The sequence below is a fragment of the Lichenostomus cassidix genome, chromosome 3 (assembly GCF_008360975.1).
Source record: "Lichenostomus cassidix isolate B80296 chromosome 3, HeHo_3.0, whole genome shotgun sequence".
Lineage (NCBI taxonomy): Eukaryota > Metazoa > Chordata > Aves > Passeriformes > Meliphagidae > Lichenostomus > Lichenostomus cassidix.
Window position 1 is genome coordinate 23,038,949 of NC_139483.1, and position 12,849 is coordinate 23,051,797.

The window sequence follows — 12,849 nt, forward strand, 5'->3', positions numbered from 1 at the left end:
AAACAGGCATATTTCACAAAGAAGGCTTCTGTAGGGATCTGCAGTGAATCTGGAGCCACCCACGTATCAAGTATTTTGTTTGTTTTAAACTGACATGCTCTTTTCCTGGACTGATAAATGAATGGGAGATGGAAGTGAGAGGGAATAAATAAATCTCACATGTAGAAATAAATACATTTTTCATCCTCATAACATCAGGAAAAGAGTCCTTGCCAAACTCTGAAAAGTAGGATGGCAACTGTGTGTCATTTCATCATCTGAAGCTCATGGAGATTACTTTCATTAGAAAAATAAATCAACTTTGTCACAAAGTCTCTTTCAGCTTGATTTCTTGGCACTATACCAGCCAATACAAATTCACTTATGGTATCAATGCTAGAAAGTCAGAGGCCAAGAGCTACAAGAACAGCCAAGAGATAGTATTTCTTTAACATCTGGAAGTAAGGAACTACACATTTTCTTAAATGGCTTTTATCAAACAGGACTGTGAGGAGGAACTTCTGTCCCTCTTTCCACACAGATAGCCCACTCTGCTGAATGCCTCTAGTATTGTTTATCTTTGTAATCTGCTTCTTCACATCCATGAAGGGCTCACATCCTCCCACAAGGATACATCTTCCAACAAGGGCAAGAGGCAGCCATCTCCCCTTTAAAAGTGCCAGAGAACAGGCATGGCTAAAGCCAAACATTGGTGTGCAGTCCATATGGATAAAGACAGGAAAGGTAGCTGGGAATTTCATCATCTCCACTGCCTGGAAGAGATTTTTACATACTCCTCAGAAAGGCAGCTATGAGCTAACAGAAAGATGTCATCCAAACAGCACTCTGTGGATGAATCTTTACACATGGGAGCAGAGCTCACCTCCCTGGATCTTACAGCAGGAGCTGCTGCTGCCTCACCTGGCTAACTCAGCCTGGGTAAGTGTTTTGCTGTGAGCTCAAGAAATTTCATATTTTCCTTAAAAGAGAGAGAAAATTACATCAAAAAAGTATGTTAATACATTTGATTTTAAATGGCTCATCCAGACAAGGTCTGAAAAGACTGTAGAATTGTTACATTTTCATGATGTGATGATGATCTTATCATCACACTGTTTACTAGTCCATTTTCTGTACTCCATGTAAATAATAAATTCCTCCCTTAGTGATTACCAATTCAGATCCTATTTTTTAAGTTTCTTTTTCCTTTGACAGATTTTTCATGAAAAGCAAGTCATACCAACTTTTCCCTGAGGGGATTTTCATTTCTACTTCTTTACCTCCAGACCACTCCACACAGTGTTTTAAGTTCCAGTGAATCATAAGAAAAGGAAGGATGGGATCTGCCATCTGGAAATGATTATGAAAACCTATTGTACTGCATAAATATGCTTCTTTTTTCCCTGCTAATTCTAACACAAAGCAGTGATATTGAAACAAATGCCAGACTAAACAGTGGAGAAAACAATGCAAACATGAACTTTGCCACCAGCAACTTAAGTATTCAGCTTGGTCATAAAGGAAAGCACAAGCTGGAGTGCATGAATATTCTGAACAGGGTGAAATGGTCTGCTAGGAAAAGTAAAGAGAAGTTTAGGTAGGGGTTTTGAGGGCTTTTTTGTTAACATCAGCAAAATTTGATATCATTGAGAACTAGCTGGACTTAAGCTGCTGAAGTGTGAAATCACAGCAGAAAGGTTTAGTTTCTCAAAAAGCTCTAGGAAAACATGCATCTCTAGCACAGAGGAAGTCAGAAGGAAATCAGCTACAAAGAATGTCTGCTCTATTTCCTCTGAGACAAAGGTATTTCTAGCTCCAGAAAAGGCAAAACAATCACAGCTTGCCTTGGGCCTCAGCTCCTCAGCCAGCTCTTTTTTGGGTTTTGTAATATATTTGTTGTTGTTGTTGGGATTTCAGTGATCTGGCACTACTATCAGTCTCCTTGTAAAAGGATCTATTTTTTTTTTTTGAGAAATCACTGATTCTACATTTAGCTGGGAATATAGAGTTGGATTGCTTGACCTTATTGAAAAATTCTTTTGTGTCCTCCAAATTCAAGTAGCATTTTGCATATATTTATCTGGCTCATTTATTCTTGATTCAATCAAAACCAAGTTACCAATGAACAGCTGTCTAATGCTGATGACCCAGCAGCCCAAAGCTGACAAGGGGTCACAGGGTTTGGTACAAACAGATGCCCACCTTGAAGACTTTCTTGTCAGTGCATGCAAGTGAGAGTGCACAGAGAGGATGGGGAGAGAAAAGCCAAAGGTCTGCTCTGGGTACAATCAGTTCACCAGGTAAGCAGTTGAAAGTACAAGGCTTTTAAATGCTCCTTCCATTTGACATCAGATTTTTGTTCACATGAAGTAAACCTTCACTTTGCTACTTCTCTTACAGGTACAGAGATGACCTTACAGGTACAGATGTGTAGGCACAGCTGGCAGGAAGTAGGCTGGATCTGCACTTCTGTCTTTCAGCTTCTTTCTTCTCAGCCTCCTTCACCTTCTCCAGACTCCTGCCACTGCCTTTACCCTCCTCAGCCCTGCAACCCCATGGGATTTGATGCTTCCCTAAAAGTGTGGTGAGCCCTAGTAAAATAAGTTCGCTGTAATTTATTAACTGGCACACCTCATTTGTAATGCTGGCAATACTTCCATCACAACACCTTTGTCTCCTTAGTGACAAAGCAGGGAAAAAAAGAGGAAGACCAAGCAAAGGGCAACTGTCCTGTTCCATATCCTATCCCCAGCATCAGGATGCAATCACTGACTAAGCAGCAAACTCAAGACCCTCTCCTATGCATCTCTGCATGGCTGCTGCACAGCAGCCCTCTATAAGCTCTTCTGCCTATGCCCCATGTGCACAATATCTTTAGACTTTGTCCATGCTTTTCACATAATCAGAAGCTGTAGTTGCAATTCTACTCATTATATTTACTTTTATGGAGAGACTGAGAAGATATTAATGACTGGTAGGCATAGAGTACTGTAAGTCAGCTGATATAAAAGCAACCTACAGATCTGAGGATATGACATAAAAGCAACCTACTCTAATACATATGTGCATTAGAGTACAGGCTATCTGGATATTCAAAATATTGATGTTAGTCACATGCACGTAGAAATATTGGGTGGCTGCTGACCTTATAAATAACAAAGATTATGCCTCAGCTATTTATCACCCGAACTCCCTAGGATGGGATGTTCAATTTGATCTTCCGTGTTTCACTGAAATGTCAGAATGAGCAAATTCTCTGAAATGGTATAAAAAGTAGCAGTTATGAAAGCATAAGAAAGCCATGAAAGTACAACTTTTGTCTCTTGCTCCACTGCATTTTTTCAGTGCAGAAGGGATCATCTAAACTTTGGAAATTCTTATGGAAAGAGACAACTCTGGTAAGCAGACAAGAAACAGCCCATGAAATTGGTTAGCTGGGAGTGGCCACACACTGAAGTTGCACAAGCTATATCCCAGAGTGTCTTTGTTAGCTATGGCCAAATGTGGCTCAAGTCACCGGCCCAAACAGCCTGGAGGTCTGAGAGCCTGGCAGGGCATGGTTCAGGGTCAAGCTCGTCCCCATGTGGGGCTTGATTTTTCCTGCCTGACAAAACACAGTTGATTTGCCTGCAGCCAAGCTGAAATATGAGCAATAACAGGAAGTGAGGATGGTGGGAGAGCCTGGACTCAAGCCATGAACCAACATGTAATTAGGCACAAATAACATCACGTCAGAAAGCACTGCTGAAACCAACAAGTCAGCTCTGGCTGGAACCACCAGCCAGTTAGGTGTTATCAGGCAGTTATCTAGGCAAGTATTTAACTGGAATCACATTATCATCTGATTTTGATGCTGCAGAAGGGAGGGGGTTGATTGCTCTTCTTTTACAGATCTTGGGATATGACTGAGTAAGACCAGAAATGAGCAGATTCTCAAGTGTTACGCACTCATATACAGACCCAAACCAGCAGGAACAGCTTGGAGACAAATCACTCAATCTAGTCAGTCAAATATCCCCAACTGCTGCTTTCATTGATCTGATCACAGACAGGAGTTCAAGTGGGAATTTTCAACAGCACAGTGCTCGAAAATGAAGTTTTGAAATTTCTAGTCAGCCTCTAGATTTTCAGCAAAGTCCTGCAACAAGTCAACCCCCCAAAACTTTTGTGTACATGCTTTTCTATTCCCGATGGCTTGTGGATATCAATTCTGCTATTGGCATCCAGGTGCCTGAATGGGCCACTGCCTGGTTAATGTCTTGGAGTTAGGGAATATCTGGAGCTTCTGTCTCAAAGGAATGAGCAAACTTTCAAACAAGAGCAAGAAGAAGAAGGATGAATAGACTTGAACAGACACCTCAGGCTCAGGCATATAAGTGCCACAGCTGAATGGGAAACAGGTTGGTGAGAAGAAAGAAAAACGTACACTGAACAATGTGTGAAACAAGAGGAACACACATGGGTGAATAAGGAGGGCAAAAAGCAGAAAGCACTACATACAGAAGGAAATCAAATCAGGACAAGAGGTGACCAACATGCTCCCAGAACACCACTGGCAAGACAAAACCCAACCCCAGAAAGGGCAGGGCAAATCTGCAGGAAAAGGTTGTGCAGAAGGAATGGGGTAAAATAAGCAAATTACAACTTTAAAGCCTATATAGCAAACTGTGGTCTTGTACTCCTATGAACTGTAAGACAAACTTTGTACCTGAATGCTACTGGTACCTGAACACCATCCCACAAAAACCAAACAGACCAGCTCCCCTAGATCAGACAGCAATAGACATCTCCTGACACCAAAACCCCAGTTTGCTGGTTCTGTTTAGTCCTAAAAAGCCCTTGCTGAGCATATCAAACATCTGCATTGAGCTATTTCAGGCACTGAAGTGTAGTCCAAAGTCTGTGGTCCCTTAGGAACAGCTCTTTGTCTGCAAGCCTCGCGATCAGACACCTGCAGGACTCTGACGTAGCAGTCCAAGCATGGGCAGGAAGTATTTATCCTACATATTGGCTTTTAAACATGCAAGATTTATAATTCAAGGCCAAAAAACTACTACCAGCCTAGTTGTAGCCAATGCTACTGCAAAGTGCAGCATCTGGTAAACAAATTCCAGCTTCTTAATTGTATTTGATAACACTAGTGCCACCACACATTCCACTCTGTATACTCACTACTTAGCAGAGTAACTTCAAAAGCATGTTGATAAATTGGAGAGGCTGCAAATGCGATTTGTGTGCTGGAGAAAGCACAATACAATGAGACTTGGCAAGTTCAAGCTATGCATATTATCAAAAAAAGTGAAAGATGAGCTGATTGTCACATAAAAACTTTCAGATAAAAACAAAAACAGGGGTTCCAGGGCTCTTACTTTAAAGGACAGAATGATTGAGACTTGTGTGCAGCCACAGGAGCCAGACAAAAAAAAATCAAATTATATTGCAGGAGCACATTTTAATTGTGACAGTGATAAACTACTGTGGCAAAACTTCAAAGGATGTGGTGAGTTCCCCACCTCTTGCTGTTTGTCGTATCAAGGGTAGATGCTTTTCTGGGGAAGATCTCACAGCAAATCTGAGCCAAACTCTGAAGCCTGCGCTATGCAAAAGATTAGTCAAGATTGTCTAATGGTCCCTTTTGGCCTCAAAAATCAGTCTGCGGCTCTGTGACGACGCACGGCACCAGGCCTGGCTTGCCCAGCCCATCTCCGGCGGCTGTGAGCATCTAACCCTCGCCCCGAGGGGCTCGCTGGGTGAAATATGCGGTAAATACACATGCAAACACCTCCAAACTGACCTCGGATACACGGCCGAGTGGTCTAGGGTGAAAGCCGTGGGGAGGTGGCTGTGAGCTCGGGTTTTTGCTCAGTAAAATGTGACTTTGCCCATCAGCGCAGCGGCGGGCAAGGAGCGGAGTGGAGCCGCGCGGCCGCCAGGGGGCAGTGCCGCGCCGCGCGCCCCTTCAGGCACCCGCGGCGCCGAAAGCTGGGATTTTGCCCAAAAGCAGGGATTTCTCACCCAAAGCAAGAGCAGCGCGGGGCACCGGGGCAGCAGAACGTGGCCAGCTGGCTCCGGTCACACCCCAGCCGTGGCATTTGGAAGGGATGCCATGGAGCTGATGGAGCCTTTGCCGCTGCCGCTTTGTCTTCGCGCAGAGGCGAGGAAAGTGTCCCACGAGGGGAGCAGCTGTGACGCACGGCCGGATTTATGTTCGCGGGGAATGTCCGTGGGGGAACACAAGCTGTAAATGTCTAATTCTCCGGCTTAGTAACTGGTATGTTTTAGGAATTTACTATCCTTGTAAACTTGGAGGATTTGGAGCTTTCGTAAAGCAACTGTGCGGTGAGCCAGACCTGCTGTCTGTGTCACGCCGAATTTATGCGCTAAGCGTCATTTCTGATCCCATAAATGCCATCTCCAAAGTGCTTGCAGAACTTGCAACACGACAGCGGTTTTGCTCTGCTCACTCTGAACCCAGAAAATGTGCTGTTTTACTATAACATGAAATTTGGCCTTTATGTTTAGCTCACGCTTATAATTATGGCAGAAATACTGTGGCAGTGGACGTTCACAGCAGAAATATCCATCATCTTCCAGAGCACTCAGCTGATTTCCAGAATTTGTACTTGATATATGGCAACAGTTTAAGGCAGAGTGGCATGACACAGTAGGGGTGGAAACATCCTAATTGCTCCGAAGATGAAGTTTGGCCTGACTCTCTTTCTTTTCCCCCATGCTGTGACTTTTGTATTTATTAAGAACAAATTACCAGGAAATTAGTTTTAAAATTAAAATTACTGTGCACTCAATGCTTATTACAGCAAAGCCCAATCATAAGGACTTCTCACTGTTCCCAGTAAGCCAAAGTGAGCTCTCTTTGCCATTGCCACTTTTCCTGAGCAGTCATATCCACATCTTCCTCCCTAAATCCCACCTGGCTCTTTATCCTTCATTGATAAAAAGCAGCAGGAGAATTGACTAAATTCTTTTGTCTTAGGGTCCCTTATTTTCCTCAAAAACATATTTTTTTCACAAAATTTGGACCCAGATCTTGAGGGGGTAAGGATCAAGAAGAGGTTTTGCTTCTTACTTCATTTTCTTGTATTATATCACTAAAGTTTGTATTTTCTTGCAAGTTTATAATCACCAAAATAGTTCCTTTTAAAATAGTTTCTGATAGATAACAAGTCACGTTTCTTGTGCTTGAAAGGGAAATGACAACAAATAATTACTTTTAGAAGATAAACACCATGTGCAAATTTTTTTTTAGATTTGTTGGTTTTTATTTCCTGTGTCTACCGTTTGTCTGGAATGAAGGGCTACATGCAATCTTTTCTAAATGTGTCTTCATTAGTTTTTCTGGTATTATTTGTAGATATAACATCAGGAACGAGCAAATAAAAAATCCTACTCATTTCAAACCATCTGAAGGGCCCACAGACTCCATCTATTGCTGCTACTTACTCACTACCCCTTTGATACAGAAACAGTTAAAAATGTCTGCAATTGCTCGACTGGGCCAAATTGCTCCCTGGTGAAATTCCATAGACTATATCAGGGATGAATTTAGCACCATTTCATCAGCATTATAAAAGCTGTATTCAGTCATTAGCCAGCTGATAAATTATTCAGGAGATTTTCTTCCATGTGGCTCATTAGGGATAAAGAAAATCCTTTTCCAATCAGTCATTGTCTCGTCTTTATTTTTGGTAGTAGTTTAAGCAAACGCACCACATTAGCAAGTGATTAATGACATAGGCAGGCAGTGGCCAATGGACCATCTCTCCTCTGTGCCCATGAGGAGGTGCAGCTGGAGCCTGTCCAGCATCCCACCCTGAACACAGGCAGCTTGGGGCTGCCAGTGACAGCCCGGTGCGTGCTCCTGCTTCCAGCAAAGTTCCATCCCGTATCAGCCACGGGATAGCCCCTCGGTGCCCAGCTGCCTGTGCCGCTGGCTGCTCGCTCTGCACTGGCGTCCTCTACGGAGCTGCCAAACGCTGATTAATGCTGCTCCTCATGGGGAGCTCTGGTGAACACACAGGTTTGCAGCAGCAAATCCACACATGCCAAAAGAGATAACTTTCTATTACTACTGACAGAGGCCAAGGCAAAAGCTGTGCAATGGAAAAAAATGAAGTGCTTTTTTCTACTGCAAAGTTTGGGAAGTGATTGGGCTGTGGACACTGAGCACAGCTCACCCGGTTTTCTTACTGGTGAGGAGTGTGTGTGTCATTGCCACAGACATGCAGCTTTTATTTCAGGTGCCATGGTCCCACAGTCCTGATTCTCCTGCTTCCCTAACCCCACAAATACCCATATTCTCTCAGCTTCAGCTTCTGGCTGCAGTGTCCAACACAAGCACATAAGGCCTGAACCCATAGCTTGATGAAACATCCAAATGCTTTGCAGCTTTCACAGCTGGACAATTATGCCCATTTATTTGCTATGCATGCTTTAAGAACAGTCAGTGAACATAGGGAGAGAAGTAGAGGGTGTTTTTCCCATTCCTCCCTCACTAACCATCAGCTCTTGAATGACTGCAGCAACCAGCTAAATAGTGGGAATTCTCAGCTAAAGTGTCTCTCCCACCAGCTCTTTAGGAACAGGATATTGAATTTCAATCTCGCCTCTCCTTCTTGTCATCAAGTCTGTGGTGTTAGATTCTTTGCTGACTTTTTTTTTTTTTTTTAGGAAGAAGTTTTTGAGATATAAACCAGAGAATGGAGAGGGATTGAGGTCTCTCAGCTGAATGTTCTGGATATGGGGCTATGGGCTTATTGCCCTTCAATGTAAATAATTAATTGTACTGAGGATCCACCATCAGACACTACCATGAGCATCTGAGATAGGTAAGCAGCCAAGAGGGACTGAATTTTTCATCACAGCCCAAGAACAATGGAATTAAGGTGATTAAAGGTATTTTTCAATTTAATATTAAAAAAATACAAACAAACAGAACTACACTTAACTGTAGTCACAGAGTTTTATTTGGATAATTTAAAAAATAGGTATGCTGTGTAAGTTAATGTTGAATTGGTAAAATAGAATAATACAATTTATCTTTTCCTTAGTTCTATTGCTTCATGGTGTCTAAAAATGAATGGAAAGTTTTCCATCTGCCTAACAGGAATGTCAAGAAATTGACCTGCAGAAAATGGAAAAAGATTAAAACTATTTCTGAGTTCAAAAGTGCATCAGCTTGTAGGTGAAACATTCACATTCACCTGATATTTCAGGAGAACTCTTATAAAATGTGGGGAGGAATTACGGAAGTTTCTAGCAGACATAGAGGGTAGTATGAACTGTGCTAAAATTGTCTCCGTAAAATGTCACTAGTTGTATCCCTACTTGAATTGTGTCAGTCTCCTCATATAGTTGCACCACAACATAAATGACAGGGCCATTCTCTCTTATAGGGAAAGAACAAGCAAACCCAACAGTCAGGATATATCTGTCATATCAATTTGGGCTCATGCACCATGTCCCAAAAGATAAAGCCCAACTCTGCGGCACAATACTCACTGCTCTGTCACAAGGGTGAAATTAATTCACAGTAGGAGATTGAGTTGCACACTCATAAAGCCAATAACCATGCCAAAGCTTTGATGCATTATATAAAAACTCAGTATCAGTTTTCACTCTCCTTCTCTTTTGCCTCACTTAAAAAATTCCCCACTCAGATCTCTTATTTCTAATCCAATCCAACACAAATTCTTTGCAATATAAGCACAGAGTTCTGTCCTCTCTAAAACCAGATGATATTTAAATTAGCTTCATCTATTTGCTTATTTAAAGCAGCATGACAGCAGGGATAACTGAGCTCCACCTTGATGGTATATTAAACTTGAACTCTATGTTATGTGCAGGGGATTGATTTATGCTGTTGACAGATTCTAGGCTTCAACAATGAATGTGTTAGAGGGGATGTAAATGCAAATGGCCACATGGTTTCCTGAAGACATGAGTGCTCCTCATGGTCTTATACTAATCACTTCCACATTTAGCTCTTATTTTTCTCCTTATAAGCTCCCTGTTTTTCCCAGGAAGGTTATGGCCATCCACACTGCATGCATTTATTCACCAAATCGAACTCCTTGGAATAATAAGTATTGATTCTAAAAAAACCAAACACACAAACCAAAACCCACCCCTCCAAAAACAAAACCAAGAATTTCACAAAAACAAGACTTTCACTTTCCCTTGAAGGTAGCTTCTAATATGTGTTAGACCACAACCCTGACTAAATGAAAACTGACATAGGGTAAAAATCAGTATAAGAAATGTCAACCTGCATTTCCCATATTGATATAGATAAATTTATACTCCTTTTACACCATCTCAAAAAACTTCAGTCAGAAACACACATCTGTGATGACAACCTCAATTTTTGCCAAAAGGTAGTGTCAGTTTTCCCCAGTTTTAGCAGCCTTTGTCTCACTCCCATTCTTGAGAACAGCAGAGCAGACTTTAGTGCCTGCTCTCAGACTGACTTTCAGAGAGTGAATGTTTTGCTGGTGGCTTGCAATGAGACAAAAAGTTCCCAAGATGTTATCACCTTTCCCCAGAATTTTTGCCTTGCTCAAATCAAAGCATAAATTTTGAGCTATAGAAAATCTGCTAAAAGAAGTAGGAAAATGAGAAATCCTGAGATCTTAGCACTGGAACTGCCCATTGGAAAATGACTTGTTCTTATCAAGATAATGCAGTTTGGCCATGCTGCCAGTGTGGTAGGAAACACTGCACCTTGAGCTTCTGAGCAGAGCCCAACACAGCCTGTCCCAGCACCCAGTTGCTGCCCACCACAGCACCCAGCTCCTTCCCAAAACCCATCTGCTGCGTGCAGGCGTTGGTGTGCTTGGCCTTTTGAGGAAGGAAATGACCTTGCCTTGGACGGGGCACGGTCGCAGCCAAAACCGCAGCTGCAGTTTTGCAGAACTACCGAGACCTCAGCTGATGTTACCTTTTCCTGATTCTTGTGCTAAAGGAAGCAGAAACCATGCAAATTTAGAGGAATATCTTGACCAGCAATGAAGTAATTCTTTGAGTTCAAGCCTCTGACACAACTCCCAATGACCTAAATAAATTATAAACACAAAGGGCTTGACCTTGTATGAAACCACTATATTGCTTTGTGAGGGAAAAGATGTAATGGAAGGACAGACAGAGCTGACAGACAGAGCTGCCCATCCATCTCCAGCCTGACAGGCAAGAAGTACACACATCTGGTAGCTGATTCCAGTCAGCAAGAAGTACCCACAGCTTCCAGTATAAAACTTATTTCCTTGGCTGTTTGTATATAGGCAGCCTAATGGTTTGACCCATCCTCTTCCCATGTACTCTGAAGGAAGAAAATGCAAATGAAAGACTTCTCCCATTTTCTCTGTGGAATCAATACGCAAACCAGTATTACAAACTCATGGTTTGTCCAGACTCTGCTCAGTAAAATTTTGTCAAAATATAAACCTCCTGGGCTCTGTTTGCCCTTGATCTTGAAACTCTTGGTCTCATTTTCAGCTTTAAGGAGATTTACTGCCAGGATTCCAGAAAATGGAGCTTAAACTAAAACCAAAAGGAGCCCAACATTCACAATACACTTGATAACCCCAAGAGCGCTGCATATCTTGCAGTAGCCTTGTAGTCCTCTGCTGAGTTATCGTGTAAAGACTCACAGAAGAAAGGATTTGGTTTAGCAACACCCAGATTACAAAAAGCCAGCCTTTCAAAGCAAAACAGGAAGCCAGATCTCTGTGCCAGCTACCTGACTCATGGCAATGGAACCATTGGTACAGTGCGTTTCAACACCCAGTCAGTGAAGGCCTTCTCACAATTAAAAAAAAAAATACCCAAAAAGTCTCTACTACTTCTTTTATTCTTTTTGCATTATGTCTTGCTTTTATTATTTGGTACAGATTTACTTTCAAAAACTTTTTTGGACTATGGGAGAATCTATGAAATCATCACACTGCACTTCCTTGTTCTTATGTATAACTTTTTATAAATGTAAAACCTCATTGTTTTCTCAAAGCAAGCTTTATCTTTTAGTTTTAGAGAAAGGCCAGTCAAGGCCAGGAGTTGATGTCTGAGTCATGATTAGGACCCTGGACTCTGCACCTCAGCCTGCTGTTCAGCCCTAGTCAGGGATGCTCTGTGGTGAACAAGGCAGCATTTTGAGCATTTTGAGCTTCACCTGAGGCAGCTGAGAAGGTGCAGTTCTCTACACAATTTGGAGAAGGGTTTTAGAAAACCAACAGTTAAAGTAAAGTCCAAGTTACAGGCAAAACAGAGAGTAAAACTGCAAATTTGTTATTCTCAGCTGTTTCAAAAAAACAGCATCAACCTGGTTCTGGTGTATAGTACAAGTTTAATTACCTTAATAATGCCCAAAGAATTCATAGTTTGGCCAGCTTTAGAATTTAAGGGACTGTTGTTTGTGCAAAGTCTGCTCAGAAGTGTTTTGTTGTCAAAAGTTGGAAAACATCCTGCAGACCAAAACCTCAGACAGTGTGTTCATTTGCCCAGAGCACAGTGTGGGATACTCTTTGTGTGACCCATCTTTTTGAAGCAGCATATGCATCATACTGCCTGGATAGCAAAGCAGAGTCACAGAAGGCTCAGAGCTGGACGGTATCAGAAGGGCAAGAAGTCAGTGTATGAAGAACTGAATCATACTGACTGTACTGCGGTAATTAGGTCTAAATAGCCAGTGGTGCTGCTGTCCTACTGGGAGTTCTTCGTAACAGACAAGAGAGATGAATAAAATACTTTGTTCTGGATTTCTTTTAGTTCTAGCATTGCCTATTCTAACCGCAACAACCTGATCAATGCTCAAAACCTTGCTTTCAGCTATTGTCACTGCCGCAAATTATCTCAAAG

The 12,849-nt window shown here is 42.1% G+C and overlaps 1 long non-coding RNA gene across 1 annotated transcript in view; it reads right to left on the reverse strand.

Annotated features, from left to right (window-relative positions):
- The window catches only part of LOC146439283 (uncharacterized), a 128,847-nt gene extending 122,726 nt beyond the window's left edge, over window positions 1-6,121 (reverse strand). The window contains exon 1 of the long non-coding RNA XR_014851237.1: window positions 5,774-6,121. This is a non-coding gene — a long non-coding RNA (uncharacterized LOC146439283). The remainder of the gene's footprint in view (window positions 1-5,773) is intronic.
- Window positions 6,122-12,849: the final 6,728 nt, after the last annotated feature.